The sequence below is a fragment of the Calonectris borealis genome, chromosome 26 (assembly GCF_964195595.1).
Source record: "Calonectris borealis chromosome 26, bCalBor7.hap1.2, whole genome shotgun sequence".
NCBI lineage: Eukaryota > Metazoa > Chordata > Aves > Procellariiformes > Procellariidae > Calonectris > Calonectris borealis.
In genome coordinates, this window is record NC_134337.1 from 4,859,659 (window position 1) to 4,883,251 (window position 23,593).

General features: G+C 48.2%; 1 protein-coding gene across 2 annotated transcripts in view; it reads right to left on the reverse strand.

The window, feature by feature from the left end:
- Nucleotides 1–23,593, reverse strand: part of CCND3 (cyclin D3) — a 48,075-nt gene that overhangs the window by 24,195 nt on the left and 287 nt on the right. Inside the window, exon 1 of one of the 2 annotated variants that reach the window (XM_075174458.1) lies at nucleotides 22,723–22,932. The exons of the other annotated variant lie outside the window; for it this stretch is intronic. The gene's annotated coding sequence lies outside the window, so the exon portion shown is untranslated. Of the gene's footprint in view, nucleotides 1–22,722; nucleotides 22,933–23,593 lie in introns of those variants that run through there. 2 annotated transcript variants of the gene reach the window in all.

Consider the following 23,593-nt stretch of genomic DNA (forward strand, 5'->3'; position numbering starts at 1 on the left):
AGAGGTCGCGTGCACAACATCAGCACCATGTCCTGCTCAGGCATGCTCTGGTGTGCTTGGTGTTGGTGACGCAGCGCTCTGCCCCAAGGACTGATCTGTATAGCACTCACTTGCACGTACTTTCCACTGCTCTGCAATGTAGGGCTGTAAAGATGCTGAGCAGTCACTCCTCCCTGGGTGATTTTCCATAGCCCAGCAAACACAGGGACCTTGCAACTGTTGTTGGCTCTTCTTCACCTCTTTGGTGAGGGAGACTCCCTGCTGCACGGCCACCTTGCCAGTCCCCGTCCAGGCTCAGAGCAATGATAAGTGCAGAACTGCTGAACGGCCCCGTCATCGGAGCCACTGATTATCTGCGCAGCTTGGGTCAGGCCGTAAGGAGTGCAGGGCTTGCCAGGCCTGCTAGGAACTGTCATTACCATAAAAATGACCCCTCCTTCCTAATGTATTTGAGCCAAAGCCCATTGCAAGCAGCTGAAGGATGCTGGCCCAGCAGCTTTAGAAGCAGCTGGAGATGCTGGAACTAGAGATGCTATTTTGGACCCGTAAGGTATTACATGGCCAGATAAATGGCTGTCACGGGGCACAGCAGTGCCAGGGGATGTAACCTCTCCGGGAAGCCATGGTCCTTGCCTGCTGAAAGCCTATGAGGGAATCAGGAGCATGTGACAGATGAACACACAAGGAACGTGGGGTCAAGGACACATGGGTCGTCACAGCCTGGTGGGTGCAGCGGTGTTAGCTTTGCTGTTCCTTGACCTGGAATGCCCCCTGCCTTTGTTCTGCAAGCGTGACTCTGGAACAAAGATCTCTGGAGTCTCTCCTTTGGATTCTCCTTCTGTGTTTTGGACCAGCCTGGTCCCCTGGCCAAGCTGAACTTGCTAATGTGACCCCAGGGAGAGGAAAAGGAGAGATAGACCTCTACCACCCAGCGCACCAGGGCAAGCAGGGGAGAACTGAATGGGTGGAGAGCTGCAAACAGCAAGTGGAGGAAGCACACAGAGAACTGGGCAAAGCAAGGAAGATGAACTGTATTGCTCTGCTCATCCTGTGACAAATGTGTGAGGCTCAGCTGGCAAGGTGACAGGAGGAGATGGCTGGTCACATTCAGCCAAGGAACTTTCATTTCCCAGGCTGAGCTCCGAGCGGTGCATGTGATGGAAAGTAGAGTGACTTGTTTCTCCTCCCACCTGAGCTCCAGGGGCTTCTTGCATTCAGAAAAGGCAAACGTGAAATTGGCACAAGATTTTGACTTCTCAGCCCAGGCTGAGACAGAAACTGGGAAGATGCATGCATGCTTAGAGAGCCAGAAAAGAAAGAAAGGGAGGACAAGGAGAGAAAAATAAAAGCTAGATCAAGGGCTGAATTTTCAAAGGCACTCAGCAGCCAGCAAATCTTTTTGTTCTCAATGCAGTGGTGGAAGAAGCAGGGTCTGGATTATTCTCAGCAAAAGCTGAGCTTTTTTGGAAACCTGCCCCCTCCCCTTCCATGCCTACAATGAGGATTTCACAGAGTATGAGATCTGTTTGATTTAAAGGTATAATCCTGTGGTCATGGATGTAATGCACAGTTCTGGGTGTCTGAACAGAAGCTGCAAGAGACTCACTGCCCCCCTTACAGCAGCCATCTGGGAACACATGGCAGCCCCAGTGTGCTCTGAAGTGACTTGGCCATTGTCTCCTGGAGGACCTGGCCTCTCAGTTACAGGCTGCGCTGTATGAGCACCACTGTCTTGCCCTGTTTGGCAGCTTACAGACCTTGTAGTGCAAAACATGTAAAGACACGGGGACTGGCCGAGCCAGCCTTTCGATAATGGTCTGCAAACTCGGGAGAGAGTCAAACACACAGCACAGCAGGTAATTCCTGGGAAACGGTGACTGACTGATGAGTTCAGCTTCTGCCTTGACCTCATCGAGACTGGGGAGTACAGTCAGTTTGCAGCTGCCTCTGAGAGTTACCAAAAGACTCCAGGTCAGCTGGGATCTTGCCTTTTCCTTGCCAGAAAAGAACAAACTCCTAGTAACTACAGAGGAGGAAAGAACAGGAGGCTTTAGAGGGATGTAAACAAGTTGGAAGTGAAGGGAGATGACAGTTAGACCTCACTGCTACTTAAATGTCTTGTATGCCCTGTAATTCAAGGGCCTTAGCCAAGGAAACTGGAGTTACGCCTGGCTCCTGTGAGTCCCTCCAAGGAAACAGCTACTGAAGGAGGACTCTCCTCCCTGCCTGATGTTGGGAACAGCCTCTTGGGAGATGCTGAGGCTGCACCCTGAGGCATGAGAGAAGAGAAAGCAAGACCCTCCTTCAGTATTGGCTTGGGAAGGACGTTTCCTCTGCAGTGGCTGTGCCCAGCAAATACACAAGCAATAAGGAGACCCTGGGAGTCTCCCCCAGGCCCTGCCACCACCAAGGCCCGGGGGTCCGCCCGTGAAATCCGTTGAATCGCCTGGAACTGCTGAAGGGCATCAACGCATCACTTGCTATTTTGGACAGAGCCCCTTTTCTGTGGTCACGCTCCAGGGCAGAAGAGTTGTATGCACATTAGCAGTTACCGCTTGGCTGCCTGGTTCAAGATGCAGCTGTTTGGTCACTCGGGGGAATCAGTCAGCCCCCTCCCAAGCATGGAGGGTTAGCAGGAGCTCCCTCGTACCCAGGCAAGGATCAGGCGATGTGTTACTGCATAAAGCACAGCTGAATACGGAAGGGCTTAATTTTTGAACAAAAGCTGTGACCAGCTTCAGTGGAGCCAGGAGCAGATTCTACTTGGGAAAAAAAAACCCTTTCTGCTGGCAACCATAGTGAAAGGAATGAGATCTGGGTCTTCTTAGCAAACTGCTGGGCCTGGGAGTGCTTGAAAGGTTTCCTAGAGACAACAGTGCAGTGCATGGAAATGTTTTCCATTTGCAACAGCACTCCTACCTCGTTCTTCTCAGTGCACCAACCTAAGCATGACCTTTGGGGGTTTGACAGCTAACAACCAGTCCTGGCTCCTGCCACTTCCTTTTGAGCCTACAATGCCAACTTCTTGTGATTCCTAAGCAAGATTACAAGCCAGAAAGAGCTTGGATATTCTCTGGATATCAAGACTATCTTGTGTTCTAAAATGCATGAGAGGAGATGCTAAACCACATGCTTCAGAGTCAACACCAATAACAGTTCTTGCAAATTATCCGTAGTCTACTTGTGCAGGGTTCTTCTGCCTTCCTCTGAGCCAGCTAATATTGGCCTTTCGGATAGAGAGGAGACTGTTAAATGAGCCTTAGGTTTCATCAGCACAGCAATTTCTATTTTCTAGTATCTTAACAAGTTTCCCAGAGAGAATGAGCAGCATTATTCCCTTCACCCAGATAATATGATGTACAAAAAAAAAGTAATAAATGTTCACAGTGAAAAGAAAACGTATGTATTGGAAAGAGCCAGGAAGTGTCAGGGCTTGGGGATTGATTTCCTAGCTCTTTTCTGCCTTGCTTGGTAGCCTGGGCAGACCACTTACGTGCTACATGCCTCAGTTTCCCTCCAGCCAAATAAGATAATGGGAGATACATAAGTCTCCATTGAATTCAGTGGAACTCCTGCCAGATACTCCAGAGTACACGTGTGCAAGTGGAACTCCAGCAAATGCATTTATTCTGCACTTACCTGGCACTAAGCCTACTCCATTCATATTTAGGTGATTAATCATTAATGATGTTCGTTTATTAATTGTGTTAAAGGCCTTCAAGATGGTAGAAAATTCCCAGGTGAAAGATCCTACAAGATTATGTCTTTATAAACACGTAAGCAAAGGATTAATGTTCCCTGAAAATGATATCGTGCAATGGAATGACTGGATCAGACCCTTGGAAAGGGACCTAGTAATTAACTTGGTGTAAATTAATCAGCTTCAGTCAGGATTTAGAGACTTTAATAGCTGAGTGCTAGCTTTTATAGTGACAACTCCCAGAATGTACTTTGAAGTGGCCTGCCTGCTTGAAGTGGTACAAGCTCCAGGACGTGGGAACCAACAGCTATTATTTGCCTTACAAGGGGTATAAAAGCACCCCCCACCCCGAGATCTGGGCCTTTCGGGCCCTGATGCACACAAGGAGTGACTGAGGAGGTGCCAGCCTCGCTAGATAAGGCGGACAAAGGAGGTGCGTGAGAAACAACTGCATAGGGAGAGCAAGGACAGTCTAGGATCTGGTTTCCTGGGTGAAAATGCTGAAGTCCGGGCTGCTGCCAAAGGGGCTGTCCTGCTCTCCCCCCTGCCCGATGCCAGTCCTCCTCCCTTCCTTGCACCGCGGCTGGTCTTTGTGCTGGCTGCCCTGTTCTGACCGGGTTACCTTCTGCCAGATCAGGGGCAAGACCTGGCTGGCTGCAAAGCTGCGTTACTGAATGGGCAAGTGCAGACAGGAAAGCTGTGCCTGGGAGAGATTTAGGTCGGCTTTGTCTCCGAATCAGGTGGGCTTCTCCATTTGCTCCATCCAGATAAAAGCTTTACTCTTTTCATCATGCAAAGGATACTGTGGTAGCAAAACCATTTAAGTAGAACTATATTTAAATCAGTATATATGTAAAATAAACCATGTTAATGTAAAGTATGACCATATTTGTATAAGAGCATCTACTGCTCTAACTATGCTGGCAAATAAACCTCCCACAGCTCAGGAACAATTTACATTGGTGAAGCACAGACTAGACCTACATCTTCTGAGCCCCAGTGGTTACCAGGGCAGGCAGCCATTCTGGGGAGCAGACAGATATGCTGCCTAAGTGATAGCCATAAAAAAGGAAATGCTCATTACTATGTGAAATAAAAACAGAGACTACTGCAATTAATTAAAAAAGAAAATCAGAGCTGGGTCACTAGAACCTAAACATAGAAGGGGGGGGGGAAACAATCTGGGGAAAAAATAACAACAACATTCTCAAGGCCCCACAAAGATAACTATCGCAGGCTACACCCCAGCTGACCCCAAGTCACCCTGGTACATGGCTACTGAAAGTGCAACTCCTCGGCTGGCAGGGTGGGGCTGCCAGCATCTGTACCGGGGATCCATCCCTCCGCCCGCCACAGCGGCAGCTGGAAACGGCTCGAGAGAAAGAGAAGCCTCAGCAAAACAAGAAACTTTAGAGGATGTTTTTCTTCAAAGAGGCTGGGAAAGTGTTTGATTTTTCTACCTGAAAATAAATAATATCTGTATGTTATATTCTGCCCAGTTAACCTCTCTCTTCTTGTTTACCTCAAGGTCATGCTGTACTGCCTGTCCTTTGTGGAGTGGAAGCAGGAGGATTTGGCTGTGATACCATAAAGGGGAATTTTTACTGAGGCTGCTGGACATAAACACACCCTGTGGTCCTCTCTGTCTGTCCAGGCCCCATCGCTGCAGCCCAGGCTTACCGCAATGGGTCTCCCTACGCTGCGGCACGGACTGGAGCTGGGCAGGAAACATTTTTCCCATCCCACAAAAATCTTCCTGTTCTGCATCAGGATGAACCCAAGACCTTTCAGCGCTTCTAGCCTTGTTTTCTAAAGAAACAAGCCATATGCAATCCTGCTGCTTGTGTCTGTCCTCCCTTTCCCATAAATTCTTAATCCTTTGGCCAATTTCAACCAAGTCTGACTGACTTGATCAGGTAAAAGTACCAACGGTGTTACATTCCCGCAAGCCTCATACAAACAGGCAGCTCAGGAGAAGAGAGACCCCTCAGCATCCACTGAGAAACAGATTCAGTCCTTCACAGATACCAGAACACACAGAAGAGCTTCAGTTTTATTGGAAACCAGCCGTGCCTGGCCTTCCTGCTCATAGTAATAGCGTCTAGAAAGCTCTTACACACTGTGGCATGGCCTGGGATGTGGGAGGACAAAGCTCAAGTCCAAGACTTGCTTCTTCCTGGCCACGATTCTCAGTCTGTGCCCAAAGGGGTGGCTACCGCCAGGGCAGCGGGGCCACCCTTTCTCTCATCCTAATACACTTCCAAGCTCATAAAGAAAAATCAGCATTTTCTTCCAAATGTTTGCACTGGGCAGTTTCAGCCAGCTCCAGTACAGGTATAGCGAGCAGAGGGGTGGGCTGCTCACCACTGCCCGCAACTGGTGGAGCAGGGCTGGGTTTTGCGGAGCGGGGCATTGGTTGGGGGCAGCTTTTCTCCAGCATCCAGCTCATTACACTCTTCATCAGCAAGAAACTTGCAAAGGCCACAAATGCTTCCTTGACCCTTTGGCAAAGACCCTCCTGCTGCCCGGACTGGGGTAGTGCCCACCACATCCCTCTATCCCGGCTTTTCACCACACTTTGCAGAGGAGACTTCCCTTATTGCTTTTTTCTCCCTTCACTGCCACCTCACAGGTCTTTACGAGGTCTTTGCAGACGGTGTCTCAACGCCTAATCGTGCATGCCAGCGTTTGCATTATCTGGGCCCTGGAGGCCACCCTGCGACACACGTCCATGCCAGAAAGGTCAGAGATAAGCAAAAGGTCCTTTTGTGCTCCTGTCTCCCTGGCTGCAGCTCCCTGCCTGGGTTTCTTAGAATCTAGCTGCCCTCAAAAAGAGAAAGAAGACAAACAACTGCACGGCTACAGTGACTAATAGTGCTTCAGCAAGTCCCTGGCACTGTCTTTTAATGCCCAGACAAGATGGAGAGGTTGCTCTAAGGTATTGGCAGGCTCATATCCCTAGGCGCAGAGAAGACTAAGGGCAGCAAGGTGGGGGAAAGAGCCAATTGCACTTTTAGAGGTAGCTATGCAATCAAAATTGCAGGCCAAGCAGCCGATCAGCTTGCATAGGGAGATATATACAGACACAAGAGAATCCACCGGTGGCCTTTAAGAGGTAGAGATGCATTGCACTAGTGCACATCAACTGCTGCAAACTGCAGGCTGGCAGGAAAGTCTATGAACAAAAGTAGCACTTAAAGAGAGCAAGATTCATGCAAGTGCTGAGAAGTAGCACAAAGCCTCAGGCTTACCTCCACACCCCAAGCTGAGGTTGGTGATGTGTAAAAGGGATGGGACACTGAGCTAGTGTCTAGGCTAAGGCACAGAGAAAAATTCATTGCTGATTATCGGCTCTGAGCTGGGGAGGGGCAGTTATCAGGGAGACAGCACTGGAGGGGTCTGTGAACTGATTGCTGAACTGAGTGAAAATAACCTCCTGCTTTTAATCAGTGATAAGTTAGAAGGTACTTTGATGATGGTGAATGGAGAAGTGAGATCATACATACTGAATCACATCTCCCTAGGCCTGTGTATTTTAAAGTGTGCTTAACTTTATTTCCATCACAGCTGCTGCGAGTTTTACTCCCAGCTTAGGCCGATAATGACAGCTTTGGAAAATCCCATCACTGCAGTTTAACAATGATGAATTAGTCTGTACCTGTAAAGTGCTTTGATGATGTAGATTTCTCAAGCAGGCAGTGCAAATACTGCTGCTGCTTCTGGATGAAGAAAACACATGGGATACATGTTTAGCTTATAACTGGAACAAAACATAAATGTCCCTGCCAGTTGTACTGCCTGACCCCTTCCCCTCTCACTAAGAGCAGAAGTGAGGAGCATGAATGTCTAAGAACAGCTGTATCAGTTTGTGTTCATCCCTGTAGGGTTGATGTTCTGCATGACCCTCAGCAGATGGACTCCATGCACCATGCCTCAGTTTCCCCTTCCGTAGTACTTTGAGGCTGCTGGCAGGACACCTTCACAGAACTCAACATTTTTGTAATTCTTGCATTTTGTGGCTTTTTTTTTTTTTTTAATTCTTGACTGGGCATATAAATACCAGCTGCCCAAGGCTATAGTGCAGAAAGTGAAAGGCGTATGTCTTTGATTTATGAGGTCTCCATTCAGTTCAGTTTGCCTCCCCCTGTAGTTCCCATGGGAAAAGTTGCTCTTCACTTCCTATCCAAAATCTCTTGTATGGTATGGCTGGGAGCTGTTAGACAACCACCTCTTTCCGCCTCTGCTACAATTTTCTCAGAAAAGTGAGCTGGACATGCTGCTTCTCCCTTCTGCTGTGCTGAATTTGTTGAAGAAACAAAGGTACCAGATTAACAGGAAATGCAGGCACTATGGTTTTGCTTAGTGAGGTGGTGACCAGGTTAAAAATCTTGGTTATCCAACCTAATGCACAATGCAGAGGAGGAAATCAGCATGTGTAAACACTGATGGAAAACATCCTACCTGCACAGAGCACCCCACTACTGTATAAAACTGCTATACCACAACCTACAGAAACACTGAAATATCCAGTCTTCTTCTGCTCCCAGGAGAAAGGCTGGTGCCAAAGCTAAAGGCTGGCGTAGGACTCAAGAGAACTCATTCAACGCCAAAAACATGTGTGACAAGTCTCTGCCCCCAATCTTTTTGCTTTAAAATGGACACAATACCTGTTGCTTTGGCTCCCTACACTGCCCCAGTAAATCCATTCGGCCTTATTGTCTGTATGCACAGTGCTTTGGAGAGCCACGCTGCCAGGGCCTGGGGCTATTACAGCAAGTGATTTTCAATAACCTCCAATACTAATATTTGCACTTTTTTGTCTCCACAGGGAAAAGCCTTTTTTTGTAGAGACTCCTCAGTCTCCTGCCAGGGCAGCTCCCTTCTCCTACAGCTGTGCTCTCCTCTGTATCACTGTCCCCTGCTACTGGGTTGTTATGAAGTGATGCAAGTGTCTGCATGAATTGTTTCAGGACAGAGATTATGGTCTATCTGAAAGAGGGGAGACACATTCATTTAAGTGCCAGCTATTACTGTGAACGCATCAACCAGAGACACCAGAAACACTAACTATGTGCCCTGGAAACTCCTACTTAGGTCAGTAGATTTGCTCAGCTCTGTGTATCAATTTGATGTCTATGGAAGCTGTAGATCTTTCATTTTCAGGCATACACTGCTTGAGATTACTGTTGATCCTAATTAGCTAAAAAACTGTAAACCAGGAACTGTGCATTTGTACTTCTGAACCTGACAGGGCTCTCCTCCTAGATGGGTTCAGGAGATGCTGTAAGACAAAGACCAGACTCCTATCTTTTGCAGTTATAACCATCAAAATCCTGGATGATTCCTTCCCTGATGCGAGCAAGAGAGCGCTCAGCCCCTGCACACCCAAAAGCAGGAAGGTTAGCCTATGACTAAAGATGGCAGGGCTGCAGGGTACCATTCCCTTGTGCCAGCAGCTGGGACAGCGAGATATAAAAGGCTTAAAGACAGGGCTGATGTTTGCCATGAGTTATACCCTTGAGACCCCCTTGATTTCAATGGGCTCCCATGGGCAACATGAAGTAGCTCTCAGCCCATTCAGCCCCACAATATGCAAACTTATTTTTACCACCATTACCTGACAAATATGTTAAAAGTATGCATAAGTGTTTATTTACTTCCTGCACAGTAAAAGTTAAGGAGAAAATAGATGCTCAGCAACGATCTCTGCTCACCTGCAGAGATTGATGGTTGGATGCACAGCTTAAAACTACAGTAGTGCCCTAAAGACAGACTAGTTTCCACTCCCCATTTCTTGTCACTTCTTGCACCTGCAGATCTGGCTCAGCCAAGCACATGCAGGCACAGCGAGGTGCCTAAGGAAGATATATCTGGTTGCACACGTGGATGATGCTTTGAGCTAAACCTGCAAACCACTGCTTTGGAGCAGAGATAGCATTGAGAACAGCGATTATGCTGGTAGTCCTCAGCCACCAAAGAGGTCTGCTGTGTTTAGGCCCACTCTGTGTCCTGTGCTTAACCCTTCAGCTTTGCCAGCTGACAGTTTCAAAGAGCTTTAACAGTTGCATCAGAGTTGAAAAACAACTGCAAGCGAGGCAGAAAACTTGTGGCACAAGACCTTTGAAGAGAGATGGTAGCATGAACATTACACAACGTATCTCAGCAGTAGTTTCCCTGCACACACCGTCACAGCTATAAACACATAAGATTTTTCCAGTTCTGGTGTGTCACCACTGCTCTCATACTCCCATTAGCTGTTTGCACGTCAGCAACACCACAATACCAGGCAGAGCTGAGACTCCCCTCTGCTGAACTCTGATGGCGTTTGTGATTTGGGCCATCACAAGCAATATTGGGATTGCATCCTTCCCTGCATTGATCAAGCCATGAGGCACAGGGCAAGTGACCTATATATCTGTACCCTACCAGGCTAGAGCTAGAGAGGTGGCCTGAACAGCCACTGCGGGCTCTCTCCTGTGCAAGATAACAGAAAAATGCTGAGAGAGTTTCTGGGTAAAAATGAGAAGTATCATCTCCCCAGCTGAAGAATTTGGGGGAATCTCTGCAAAATCTGAGACTTTCTGGGGTATTTCCAATGGAGAGGCTGACCCGGGCTCTGATTGTCAATGCAATTAAATACATCAGACAAAAAACGGGCAGACCTCTCATCTTTATTTATTTATTTTCTGGCTCAGGCTAGAAATCTAAACAGGGTTGGTTTGAAAGGTACTTTCCATAAGCCTCAAGTCCATCTGTGCTTGCCTGGGCCCAGCTCCCCCATAAAACATGTGCATATAGAAACCCGAGCTGTCCTGAAGAGTGCAAGTCCCTGAATACTTGAGTTTAGGACAGACTGATTTCAAGTGAACAGCCCTTGCTAGAGAAAGCAACAGCCGCATATGGAAAGGAACACCATGAATCGTGCAAATGACTCCTGAGTTAGAGCAAGAAGATTTACATACATCTGCATGAAGTGGGGGACCTGCCCCAGTCTGCCGGCCTTGTGCCAGCAAAACACCTCCAGGAGACAACACTGTTGTGGCTGCAAATAGAAGTGCAGGATGGAGCCATCTGCACAGCGGTATGTTGCTCCTCACCTCTCATGATGGTGATATAAGTGGTGTTAGGCTACAAGCCCACACCAGAGCTGATTTGGCCTCGTCCGATTTTGGAGTTCAGGCACCAGTGCAGGTCGCAGCACCTGGACATTACAGGCAGAGGCGCAAACAGTTATTTTTCTGCTTTGCACAAGGAGTTTGACACAGGCCACTAGCCATGGACAGCTGAACCCTGCACACAGGCGAGATGAGACCCGCAATGCTGCAGCGAGCAACCAGGAGCAGGCTGCACATGCAGCATGGCTGGCCTGTGATCTGATGCCAAGAATAAAACGGGACCCTTCATCTCACTGAACTCTGGGGCTGTTCCCTACCCTTAACCTCCCATATGCCCAAGCTGTGGTTCTTGCATTGCCAGCACGCTGGTTACCTCAAATAAATGCAAGAGCATGGGACAGAAGGACACAAGGCAGCACTCCTGCACCAGCCTTCCTGCACCGGGCTCTGACTTCTGCTCTCAAATAGGAAGTTGATAAAAACCTCACTTGGTTGCAGAAAGAAAAATCAGATTTCAAAACCGCTGTCAAAAGGGCTCCAAAGTCTAGCAGGAGTCCTGACATTAACCCTTTCCAGAAGGCAGGCCTCCTCCCAGCTGCACCTGGGGCCAAGGAGCGACTGGGGCTGACACCAGATACCCTGGTCATGCCTTGCTCAACTCTTTGGGGGCTTTTTTTTTTTCCCCCAAGCTGTTGCTTACATTCTGTTGTAACATTGCTTTTATCTTGGGACCTATCACATGTCAAATCCGCTTTCATCGATAACCAGGTTGGGGGTGGAGGGGAGGGAGGAAAGTGGGGGGTTAGGAAAAACTGCTGTCTCAGTTAATGTGCTCACCCACTGCAAAAGACAAGTAGAGGGGGGAAAAGAAACCCAGTGCTAGGTTGGATGGCAAAACCCATCACTCTCTCAGCAAAACATTTGGCTCCTGGTGGGAAGATCCAGCTCCTTGGTGATTGCATGTGCTTTCCCAATTCTGGGTTCCAGCCCCAAAATCCTGATTCCAAGGGACTCCTCACAGAAGAGCCTAGTTTCACTTCTCTTTCGGGTCTTGTGTATTTTCCATCCAGCTGGGACATTTCTGCTGGCCAGCCTAACTGAGAATCAGATACACAGTGACCTATATATCTGTACCCTACCAGCGTAGGGATAGAAAGGTGCCGTTCAGGACCTCAGAGTTCAGCAGGAGAACCCACTGATCCATGCTCAAGAAACCACTTAACACACAGGACATCCCAGGGAGCTGACACCTCATGTTTGCTTAGAGGATCAACACTGCCATGGCTCTTTGTAGACTGTACGAAAAAGATTTGGCCTGGGAGCTTCATTTTGGGAAGTCACAATTTTAGCATCCTTCCCACTAGGTATGGAAAATACCACTAGAAGAGGGCAGTTTTCAACTTTGTTTTTTGTAGTCCAGGGCAGCAAAGGAGTGGGCAAAGATGGTGCTCACCCTGACACTGGGGGTAGAGCAAAGAGGACTGCAGCAGCCAGAACGCGAGGACCACCAGATCAGCTGGCTGTTGTTCTCCGCACACAAGCCATTCCTGCGGCTTAAGCAGGCAATCTTCAATACACAATTAGGGAGCAACCTGCTCTCAGACAGAAGAGATTTCCCATTTTCTAGGAGGCAGATGAAGCATCGGATTTGTCTCACCTCTCAACACACGCATCATGCTGCTACAAAAGCCCCCTTGGAAGCCTCCTGCTGTGCAATGAATTCGCATGGGCCTTCCCTGCCAGCCCTGGCCCCTTTGCTATATCCCTGTTATGCCTACACCCCAGTGTAGGCTGCAGGAAACCTTTGCAAAAGGTCCCAACCATCTGACTTTCCACCCCAGGCAGGGTCTGGGCAACTCACTTCCCCCCGCACCCTCACTACCAGCTGTGGATTTCCTGGCTGTCCCGCATGCGCAGCCCGACCTAGAACAGGGCTGGCTGGGGGTAAGCAGGTGCTCTGTGTTTCTCACCCCTTTCCCCTCCTTTCTCTCTGCGTCCTATATCAGTCTGTGATTAAATCGAGCCTGTTCAACCGCCACAGCCAGATGTGGGGACCCCCTTCATTTGTTATAGAAAAAAAAAAGAAAGAAAAGAAACAAAATTACACGTGGTGACAGTTGTCTGCACGTGAAGTGTGGCCTGTAGCCTTCCGTATACCCTGAAGCCACAGGATCTTTGCTTGGGCCGTGGGAACTCAATTTATCAGACCTTCAGAGACCCAGTCTTAAATATTTTACCCCAAAATAGACCCTGCTGTCAGTGAGGCTGAGGAAATGCATGTTCTACCAGACTCCACATGCCCTCCCATACAACCTTCCCTCTGAAGTCAAGTGCAGATCTCAGTCCTCCTTGCCCAAGGAGCCTTCTCCAGCACAGACCCACTCTTCCCCATCTCCGTGGACCAATATAAGTCTTGCTGCCCTCAGTCTCACAGATCCCCTTCCCTCCAGGCAAACTAGATAGTTCCACAGCCACAGAAAACTTGTTCTACATCTGCCCCTGGAGCAGCTTCCCTTGCTCCCAGCCCAAGCAACTTCTCTGCCACACAAGTGTGTTGCCCTGAGCTCCAGAAAATACCCTCTCCATTACGCTTCAGTAGGTGTCTATTGCCACCATCCCTGGGAAGATCAGTTCTTGGGGTGACACCAGCATCCTCTTGGCTTGATGGAGGTCCTCACAGCCCAAGTGACACACAGTCATGCTCTGAGGAAAACTTTGTCCAGGGAGCATGGTCCAGGGTCAACAGTTTCTTCACTTTTTTTTCTCTTCAAAATTGCATTTCCTAGGACAGAGAATACTCTGGGATTTCCCAGACCACCATCGCTAGCTGGGACCCTCAAGGGGACCAAGGCTACAAGTCCCTAGGGAAATGCACAACAGAGGGTCAGTGAGCAGAGCCAAACCAGAAACACTGCCAGGGCAAGTTAACAAAGGTTATGGAGAAGACTTCAGACTTAGAGAGGAAGAGACAGAGACATGAGGGAGGAAGAGAGGGAGGAGGAAGGAAGGGAGATGATATCTGTCCCCATGCCCAGAGCAGGGAGCTGAACAGACAGAACAAGCAGCGAAGCCTATCGTTGCCTCCCAGCTGGTGCAGATCCCCGGAGACAGGCTGGGGGTCACAGCCCATTGAGGATAGGGCTGTCATCTATGTGAAGCTTTATCAGCAGCTGTTTCTTCTTTCTTTCTGTCTTGCTCCAAACTCGATTTCCAAAAAGGGTGGGAGATGTCACAGAATCAGCAACACATCCTGAACAGCTTGCTGCCATCCTCTATCTCTGCCTCACCCCTTGTGTCTCACTGCTGCTTCTGAAGGTCCCAGAGAAACAAACTGCTCTGCCTGGCTAATAGGGAGGGCCTGAGGAGTGACATTGCACCGCAGGTCCGGGGGACTGCGGCTGTCTGGTGGGATTCGGTTTCAGGATCCCATTAGGTGTGACCGATTCAAGGCTTCCATAGACTAACAGCCTTTGGGTCAGGCTCCTGTGGAAAGAGCCATTTGGAGAAAAGAAGTTTTCCCAGCTCAGGCTTATTCCATGACATGATCTGGAGCCTCTCTTTCCTCCCAAGGAGTGGAGAACAGGTGAGAGGGGATAGAGAGTTTTTTTAAACACCAAGGCTTCTCATGGAGCAACTGGTGTGAAGATGGCCTGGCTGCGCCTCCTGCCTGGGCACTGGGATTCTTCCATGGCCACAGGTAGAAGGTGTGTACAGACACAGCTGGCCAGGTCTCTCCACCCATTTGCACAAAGATACTTTAGCATCTAATTCCAGTTTGAATATGCCTCCGTGCTAGCAAAGGAAGCACTTTTTGAAGAGTGTATGATTTTGAGAGACACTAAGAAACGCAGCTCCTTCTGAAATCAAGAAAGGCCATAGAAGAGCCAGCTTCTTTGGGGAAATAAAAAAAGTCCTTGAAAGAAAAGTAATGCTATTCAAGTGATTTAACAAACTTCCCTCTCTTCACTCTCCCAACAGCCTATTTCAGGATTTCTTACCGAGAAGCCTTCCTTTTCCCTGAAGATCCTTTTTTGAACACAGATGAGTAAACTTCAGGCTTTGTTCTTAGGAAGAATCTTTTATCAGCTTCTTGCCCTGATAGTGACAATTTTCATTTCATCTGAAAATGGGGACAGGGAGGTGGCTTTGATCAAAAAAAAAAACAAACAGTCCAAACCCAAGCTCTAAACTCAGCTTGAACCTGTTGAGAAGGTCTAATAAGTTCACGGAAGTTCCTACATTTCATCCATTGCTACTGCTTCTGTGTTTCCAGGATCCCACTGGGAAGAAAAAAGTTACTTTCATCAGACTCAGAGCTCAAATTTACAGATATAGGCATTTGCTTGAAGTGCTTTGCTAAGAAACACCAGTATTCTTGAAATGACAGATTTAATGGGCAAGTAAAGGTGACAGCAGTCCCTCTCAGCCCCATTATTGTCACCCACTCTTGTAACAGTAAGCAGCTGCCTAACTTTTCAACTCTTCCAGTCAAATCACTGATGGTTCTTAAGCTACTCCCCCCCTACTCCCCATTTTAAAGATGGGGAAAAAACAAGCACAAAAAGGGAAGCATCTTGCTATACACAAAGACTGACAGCAGAGCCAGAACCAGGCCCTCTAAGGCTGGTGGTCTAGTCATTGCACCCCAGCAGCAGACAGAAGTTTGCACCATGTCACCCATCACTCTGGGAAGCATCTCCAAAAGCTAGTAAAATCCCTCAGTCCAACCTGGGAGAATTTTAGCAAGCCATGTCCATGCATGAGACTCAGCTGTGGCATGTGAGCTCTACAGAATCCATCCAAACAGCTTCCCTGTCCTTTGGAAATAGGAAGAGCTCAAAAAAGGACCTCAAGCCCAGCTGGAATAGACAACATCACACAACCACAGCTCAGAAGAATTTTCCAAACTTTCGTGTTCTTCTACTCTGAAGCAAAGCCAGTTCAGCCCACTCACAGCATGGGCCATGATCTGCTGCAGAAATTATTCATGCGGCCCTGGATGCTCCCTGCCAGGGGGAACATGGGCAGCTTCGCCCTGCTCTGATAGAGGAGCTACCCACAGCCCATCCTGGAGAGCAGATCCCACCACCCCAGCACAATCCCTGGGCCTGTGCATGGAGGAGCTGGATTCTTCCCCCCACCTCTACCCTGAAAAGACAACACCTACCGTGTGGTTTCCTGAAACGATAGCGATATTTGTCACAAACAACAGTAAAAAACCTAAATGTGGTAAGTGGCCTCTTCTGAGTTGAGAGCTGCCGGTGCTCATGTTCCAGGGTAAGGCTGTCACCCTGTGGGGCCAGCAGCAACACCTTACTCTTTGCAAAATATCAAAGGCACATGTGTTGCAGCTCTGGCTCAGAGCAGAAATGGCTTGATCTGGCAAGCTGTTAGCCACAGAGGGAAGTGTGCAAAAAACATGCAGGACACAGACATTGTCCTGGCCTAGCTTTAATGCTGACATCTGCTTTACAAGAGAGATGGTGCTCACCTTGCTGTGCAGTACTTCCTCTGACAGCCTGAAGGCCTGATCTTCTGAAGAGGACATTTAAAAGTCAGGCAGATACTTGAGGTGGGGAATGGGCTTATGGCCCAAGGCAAAATATGCCAAGTGTGGATACAGGGGTCAGCAAACAGGGATAATTCTGGTTTTGCTGCAATTTCACATTGCATTTACCACTTCTTGGTCAAGGATGAATGAGAAGAGGAGGATTCAAGATTTGAGAAAGTTTCAGGTCAGTCATGTGGCTCTAGCTGTGATCTTTCCATGCTAGCGACAAGGCAGAGGCAATGTGTCTCTTCTCCCAGAGTTCTTCTGGCTGGTTTTAAGGGTCCCCAGTATCCGACCATCATCATCCGTCGACAAGGCAGGACCAGACAAGTACTGGCTCTCTGCTGAACATGCCATTGGCTCTCCCTGACACCGCTGGGGATATTTTGATTTACAGCATCCCTGATACCAAGGGACTGCATCAGTGGCTGTTACATCCAGCATCTGGTGTGTCTGAAGCAGCTGCAAACAGTTTGCCCAAAACAAGAATGGGAAGTCAGAATGACAGCTTGCAGATAAGATGAGCAGAGGACTTGTTATCCTCTCCAGCACAGGAGGGAAGGTGAGGACCATTTGCATTGTCTGTAAGAATCTGCACCAGAAAGCATCCCCTAAACCTGGCAGTGTTCCTCTGCCTGTTCTCTCAGCAAGCCCTAACATCTGCCGTTCCTCAGAAAATGAAGTTCACATCTAACTGGTTGCACAAAAGCAGACTTAACCCATCTCCTCATCACCTTTGGACCCTAAAGCTTCAGGCAAACAGAGGGAACAGAATGGGGAAGAACATCCACTGAGTCACTGATGGGGCAGGACAAGCAGACCAGAGATCTGTAATAGTTCTCGGCAGCGGAGACTCTGGACAGCCTGGAGGTGTGGGTTTACATGCTTAGTGGATTAGACATGACACTGACTCAGAAACATAGCTATGAGCTGGTGGAATGGGAAGGAACAGTTTTTACATCAGCTGAATAGTGTTGAAATAGAAGGCCCAGCAAATAGCAATCACCCCAGGCCTGCTTCAAGCAGTAAAGATGCTCTGACATTCTAGTTTGGCCAAACAGAGCTCCTGCGACCTCCTTGATGTTGCAGGCTTGTCCTTAAGGAGCAAAACCTGCAGAAGGAGACACGGGGTGGAGGGAGCCTGAGTGGCAGGGGAGGAGAGCCAGGGACCCTTCGGGGTCTAATTCCAGCACAGACACTGCCGTATAGTATAACCTTGGAAGGGATGCTAGCTCTGAGTGCCTGCTTAGGAACTGGCTATAAACACCTCATTTCTGTGTCTAGCTCAGCAGCCTGCAGTTGAACTACAGCATTATCTTCTGGAAAGACAGTCAGTCTTGATTTGGAGCCTTGGCATGTTTGGGAGCGTACTGCACCCTTGAGGAGCCCAATTACATTCCCCTATGAAGAAATGCATCTTATTTCCTGTTTTAACTGTGCTGACCTGCACTTCCAGCACCTGGATCTTGTTATGACTCTGTTAGATCAAAGAGCCCTCTACCACCAGACACCTTCTCCCCTTGTGGTTATTTATAGGTTTGACTAAACAGCTTCAAGCTTTACTCTGAAAAGCTCCACGGCTGGAACGCCTAACTCACACATTGAGATGCATTTTGCATTCTGGAAACTCTTCCCCACCCTCTGTACATGTTACATCTTTGAAAGGTGAATGGAAATTCCAGATGTGACCCCTCAGCACTATTCAGTGAGCTCATCCACATCCCCACGCCTCGCTACGAGCCCAGGCAGGGCAGTCCTTTCTGCCAAGACATCAGCCTCCTCCACCAAATAACAAAACCAGCAAGAAATCTGCAAGGGTTTTACCTCAAGAGGCTTTAATTAACACACATGTATATTGCCAACAATAACACCACTGCTGTTTTAGAGAAGAGGATAACAACACTAAAACAAATAATATTTCTCAAAATAGTAAATAAAATAATAAAAACCAATAGCATCAAGATGGCTAATGTGAGTTTTCATTTCTGCAAGGCATAAGCCAATGTCATTAGAAAAAACCCCAAACATTCTCAGATGTGCAGTTTATTCCCTCCTTGCCCAGCAGCAGCTTCCTCTGCATATCAAGTGTTTGTCACTGAAACTGCATGACAAAACCCCTCAGATCTGGTCAGTCAAGGAATTTGCGGGGTTCATAGGAGCTTTTCAGCAACAAATGGGTGCAGGGAGGAATTTGGTGACATCCTGACAGCTAAGGGGTGTAAAGGTCTAAATCAATTCGCTGTTGGCTATTTTGGTTTCTGGATTAAGTTGCTCAGAAATAAGAATACATTGGTCATGACATGCCCTCTGGTGGCAACGGTGCTGGGGTGGCTTGGGGCAGACCCAGAGGACAACAGCACCATGCAGGTGGCAGCTGCCTGCTTTCGGGGCTGGGTGCTGCAAGGAAACCAACCTGCAGCGGCTCCATCCTTTGCTCTGGGCCTGCCCAAGGCACATCTCTCTGGCAAGCCAGAGGCACAATGAAATTTAAGAGCACAAAGGGACATTAGATCACTTGGCCTGGCTTCCTGTCTAACATACGCTGCAGAATTTCACCCCTTCATTGAGCTCAGTAATTTCCATCTGACTAACCACCTTTCTCAAAGTTATGATTTGAAAACATTAAGGTCATACAGCCAGCCTTTTGCTACGCTGAGCACCTCCAAGGCTCAAAAAATTACAAAGTCTCGGGCTTTCCCTACCCAAAAAGTCCAGAGTCGTCAGTTCCCATTATTCTTCTCAAATATGAATTTCAACAAGCTTTACAGCTTCCCCTCTGGGATTGTGCATATCAGAATAACTATTCAGCTGTATCTCAACAAGGTTAATATTCTTCTTGTCTGGGGTCACACAACTAGTTAGTGTCAACAGACCTGGGAATCCTAACTCCTACCTCTTGTTTTAAATAATCTGCCTGCGATTCAGAGTAAAAATACATGAACTTTTTTCCTTTCTCAGTTTGACACCAATGTGAAAGTGTTGTTTGTTGTTGCTAAAAATGGGAGACAAGAGGAAATGTTCCAATCTTTGGGAAAACACAACATGCCCAGGAAGGCACACAGACTATCGCCATCCTGCATTTTTTCGTTTTGCTGCCAGATGACCGATTTCACAGCACTCCAGAGGAAACTGGCACATTAAATTGGCAAATTCTTCCAATGGCAGTGTCATTTCCCACTTCACATGGGCTCCAAAATAAAGATGCTGCCCTCCACCTATGGACACAAACTGCCAGCATAGTTCTGCTTCCAAATTCCATCCCTTTCAAATTGGATCCCTGGCAACATCTTTTAGCATGGCACTGAGGTGCTCCTTTTTTGCTAGTCCCCTCTTGTCTCGGCTGGCTAGTCTCCTCTAGTGGCTGCTAGCAGCTACTTCAGAGACATGCAAGAAACTCTTAAATCACTGAGTAACTGGACCTTTACGGAAGTGTTTTATTCCTACCCCATCAGTCAGAGGGGAGCTATGCATAAGGGAAGAATTATGCACCCACACCATAAAGAGGGATGTTGTACCCATAATTTTAGGAGTGTCTGCAAATCTGTGGACTAGTGGATTTCTGCCAGGCTCTGGATACTCCGCTTGCGATGAGTCCAACATAGACTGTACTGCTCTGGGAAGAGCTTTCCAAGGGTACTGCACCACCAACAAGAATATTTTAATGTCAGATGCTGCTTTTTATCAGCTCTGAAAGCATCTCACAAGGAATGCCAGTACTTACAGATGGGAAAATGAAATGCAGAGGAGTAGAGACTTGCCTACGGTTACTCAGCAGGCTGGCTGCAGAGCCAGGACTAGAGCCCAGAATAATACAATGCATTGCCCCACTAACCACGGCACCCAGCATCCCTCACTGCAAGACTTCCCTCGTCACCCTCTTCCCAAACCAAAGCCCCTGGAGTGCTAAGAGCTAGAGACTCAAACAGTTTTATTTTCTGAAATTTGTCTGTGAAGTTTTGAGAAGGAGGAAAAAAGAATATTTCCAAGAGAGTAAAAAATAGGCAGCACAGGGCTGTGAAGTACTCTTATTTACACAATAGCTCCCACACATGAATAAATCAGGTAATGCAATACATACAAGGGAAAAACAGCAAAAGGCATCAGATGCAGAGGGGCACACACAAGCCAGGCCAAACAGCTCAGCCAGAGCAGGAAATAAATGCTTCTGCTGGAATTTCAGCAGCCTCATTTGCAGCAACCCACTTCTGTAGAGGGAGCTCACAGCAGGAGACAGTGGGTGCCAGGGGAGCGCCGAAGAGTTGTGGCTGCTCGTCTAGACAAGCACACACCCCAAGGAAGGAGGCAGCACAGACACACAAGAGCGGTGGACCCTGCCTGGGTGCAGCTGCTTGTGCGACACTATGTGATGGAAGGCACTGCACTGGCCTTGCCTCTGTCCTGGCAGGCAGATTCTTCAGCCGCAGAATGAGCTTGCGCCTGGGGGAATCCTTGAAGCCTGCCTGAGCTGGGACAGTTGGTGCACAGCCCAGTTACCAGTGTTCCTTTGCTCTTGAGCGCTGTAGGGACACATGACGCAAGCGGGCACAGGATGGTTTACATTTGGTAGCCTCGTCTGACCTCATGGCTGAGCCTGCTTCTAGCAGGAGACTGGACTAGAGACCTCCTGATGTCCCTTCCAGCCTGAATTGTCCCATGGGGGGCATCTGATCCCTGATGGGAATACAGGCTAGGTTAAGCAGGGCTCCTTCAGCAATGCTTGGGTGGGAGCTGGGCATTTCAGAAAGACTTGAAATAACTAACTGGGAATTGCTGACAGATCTGGGGGGTCTGAAATCTTGCCTCTTCTTTCCTACAAAAACTGAAGGAAGAAAGACTGTGCCTGTGTTCTCATTAACTGCTCAGCCTCTCCACTTTTCAACTCCCAGAAAGATGCTCCAGGTCTGCTCAGGAACACACAGGATGCCCTCCATCCATATGGACAGAAATAAGACATTGTACAGAAAAAAAAATTGAGTCAACTGGGGCAGAGGGAAGGTGTGTGGCTGTACAGATCCTCCAGAGCAGGAGAAGGGTGCTGGGTCTCAGTCTGTATTCTTCAGGATTGTGTCTGTGTTTTACATGCAGCAGTTATGTGCATAAACACTCCTGAAGGCAGGGACTGAAAGCCAGGTTTGTTTCATTCTAGGCAAATGCTGTAAATAACAGGCTGAAAAGTGACATTACAAAGGACTGGAGATAAGAGTCTCAGAGCAATAAAACAACCAGGAGTTATAAATCAATTATCATGTGCTATATTTATATTGCACCCCTCACAATCTCAGTAAGATAACGCAGATAAATAATACCCTCATCCTCCTCACTGCACAGATGAGGGAGTAAAGGAGAGACTAAGTAGCAGAGATAAGAGCAGACTGAAGTCCTGACCTGCACGCATCTCAAACACGTGCATCCTACTCCCTCATTCTGCACTGGGCCCCTACCTGATCTCTCTTCTGCCTGAAACATTTCAGGATCTAGCACCACACCACTAATCACCATTTATTTTTCTCTTTTTCCCCTGCTGAGTGTGATAGCTGGCATATTATCTCATGAGGAGGAAATGCTGCCTTACTTAGTACTCTGATGCACACAACATTCATCAGCAAAAGCACCTGTCCACACTTGCATCCCCATTTACTCATCTCCTAGATTTGCCACTAAAGCAAAATTAGTTGAATTAACTTGATGGCAAGCTGAGGCCAAGGGGCACAACGCTTCCCATGGTATCATGCATAGTACCAACCAGTCTGAAACTCCCCCAGTGCCCCTACAGACATTTCTGGCTCAACTCAAGCCTGTCTTTGCAGCACCAGCACTCCACCAATGTTTTCAGTCCAGACCTGCCAGCGTTCACACCTCTTCCCATCCAAACAATTGATGGGGTCTGACACTTCTCAAGAGTTACCCAGCAAATTGCAGCCTATCAACATTAAGCACTCACATTTCCCCTCTTTTAGCTTCATCTGCGATGTTAGCTTACTCACTAGCGTGCAGATCTCCTGGAAGCTACAAGGCTTCAGCATCTCTCTCTCTTTTCTTAACATGCTAGGGGGCAGAGAGCCTGCTCCACCTCCACTACAAAGCCCTGGCAGAGACAGACATCCCTGCTGAGGGATGGCAAAGTGGCTGCCTCATGGTTTGGCAGAACGCTGACACCCTGGGAATTCACATAGACAAACTGCAGCAAGATCCCCAGTCAGCACTGACCCCCTCACACACAGCCATTTCAAGGTACTTTTAATTTCTTCAGCACAATTATACTCCACCAGCCCTCTGCCAACAGTTGTGATTGTTCCTGAGCACAAGATTGCCCTCTATATCACATTTTCAGTCTCTGAAACTATGTTGCCTCCTACCTTTGATGATCAAGAAATTTGCTTCTGCAGGCGTGTTTGCTTTGAACAATCCAGCCTCCTCCTTCCTCTGCCGCCTCGCTTTCCCTATCTGTTAATGGATTTTGCTGCTATTGTTGTTGAAAAGCCAGCAGCGTGTGGAAGCTGTGTTGCCATCCAAACCAAATGCAATCAGGACCTTTAATTTCCAGCGTGGCAGCTGTTGTTTACATCACTTTTTTTTCCCCTCTCACATGCAGCAATTGGTTCTTACAATGTTCTTGCTCTCCCACACATGTACTTAAACAGGAAGCGAGGGGTAGGAGTTGTAATGTGGGGGTTTCCTGTTCTGTCTTTCTGAAACACTTAACCGACAACAAAGCTTTGATCAAAAGATCTAAGCATGCAAGCTGGTACACCGAGGTTCAGCTAAGAGTACATATTGCTTACAACAGGAAAACCCTAAGCGCTCCCATGGTTACAGGGTTCCCGGCACACCGCTGGCACTTTTCAAGTTTTTTTTAGTAAATAATTTCCTAATGGGAACGCGGGCTATTCTAAAGCAAGTGCAATGCCATTACACAAGGTTTTGCTTTCCCGGTTTCCCCGCAGAGGCAGGGTGAGGGCTCTCCCGCCAGGGTGCCCAGAAAAGTGAAAAACCACAAGCTTCAACACATCTCAGGAGATGAAAGAGGCGCTTTTCTGAGCCTCGGAACAAGGCAGGCTGAACTTTAGACCCTCGTCCCTCTGCCTCCCGTGGGCTGCAGCCGGCGCTCGGAGCCCACGTACGAGACCAGCACCCGCCTCCCGCGGGCCCGCCCGGCAGCGGACACGCAGGTGTGCAGCGGAGCGCCCAGGGGACCCCCACCCTGCCGTGGGCACACCGCTAAGGGGG